A 1,316-nucleotide genomic window follows, 5' to 3' on the forward strand; every position below is an offset into this window, starting at 1 on the left:
ATTATTATTATTATTATTATAATTATAATTATAACTATAATGATGATAATAATAATAATAGTTTCAAATTTTGGCTGAAGACCGGTTATTTTGTGGAATTCATATGACAATGCCTACTGATGGAAACATCTTAGCAAAGAATTTGAAAAACTATCGAAATATAAGGACCACGAGATTGAGATGTCTAAGACGTGCCAATTAAAAGTCAAAACCATTTATGTTGTTGTAGGTGCCCTGGGAATGATCAAGGAAGGTACTGACACATTTTTTGACCAGATACTTGGGAAACCAATATTCTATGAGACTCAAAATATTTTGTTGACATCAACCGCCTACATTCTCTCGAAGTTTCTTTCAATCTAATATATTCGTGCCTTAGGTCTCTAGTTGAGACCCTGTCGGAAGATGAAATGAAATGCAAATCAATCAGTAAATATTCATAACAACAACAGCGACAAAAGTCTGAAGAAAATGACTAATGATTTATCAGTGTTCGTTTCGTGTATGATTATATTTAAAAAGAAACATTTAAACAATAATCGGAGGTTCAATGAATACTTTTCAACAGATTATCATATGTAGAAGGAAATGATTGTAAACCACTTCTAATTTCCGTTAGTTGTAGATGTATCAGGCTTCAATATAAAATAAATTCATCGTGCATAATAAATATTCTGAGACAATAGATTATAGACAGTCAGACAGAGCCGTAAATGAGCAGATACATGCGTGCGGCATATATATTTACCTGTTTTAGGTTTTAGTTAATGAAAATTTGTAGGTTCATTTTTTATATTGGCATAGAGTTACATTATATTTTACATAGAGATACATTTTTAAATAGGCACACTTCGCTTTCAGCGTTTCGGCATAGCTCTTAATATTTTCTCAACTTATCTGCAAGAGTCCATCACTACGTCTTCGTTCAAATTGCTCCATTAGGTCTGAAGAGCTTCTCTCAGCTCTGGCACAGTTTTTGACAAGTCAGCCTGGCCTCGTCTAAGCCCTAGTATCAATCTTTTGAAATTTGTAAGATGGCACAGATAGGAAAGCGATGTTTCGTGCATTTCTTCCTCAGGTGCGCCAGACCCGAAAGACCACTTGCGATGTTGTGGTACGGTTTGAATGAAGAGGTGATAAGCACGTCATGCACATCAGTTGAGAAAAGATTAAGAGCTATAATGGTAGCAAAAAGTGCTCCTTTTGAAACTTAAATATATGCAAAATATTGTCAATAAATATAACCATCAACTAATAAAATTCCATTAACTAAAGTGTAATGAAAATCAATTTTATGACAATATATATATATATAT

General features: G+C 32.9%; 1 protein-coding gene across 1 annotated transcript in view; it reads right to left on the bottom strand.

Moving 5' to 3' along the window:
• LOC106873511 (epithelial cell-transforming sequence 2 oncogene-like) overlaps positions 1-1,316 on the bottom strand; it is a 113,793-nt gene that overhangs the window by 51,648 nt on the left and 60,829 nt on the right. The gene's annotated exons all lie outside the window — the stretch shown is intronic.

Source organism: Octopus bimaculoides, chromosome 15 (assembly GCF_001194135.2).
Source record: "Octopus bimaculoides isolate UCB-OBI-ISO-001 chromosome 15, ASM119413v2, whole genome shotgun sequence".
Classification (NCBI taxonomy): domain Eukaryota; kingdom Metazoa; phylum Mollusca; class Cephalopoda; order Octopoda; family Octopodidae; genus Octopus; species Octopus bimaculoides.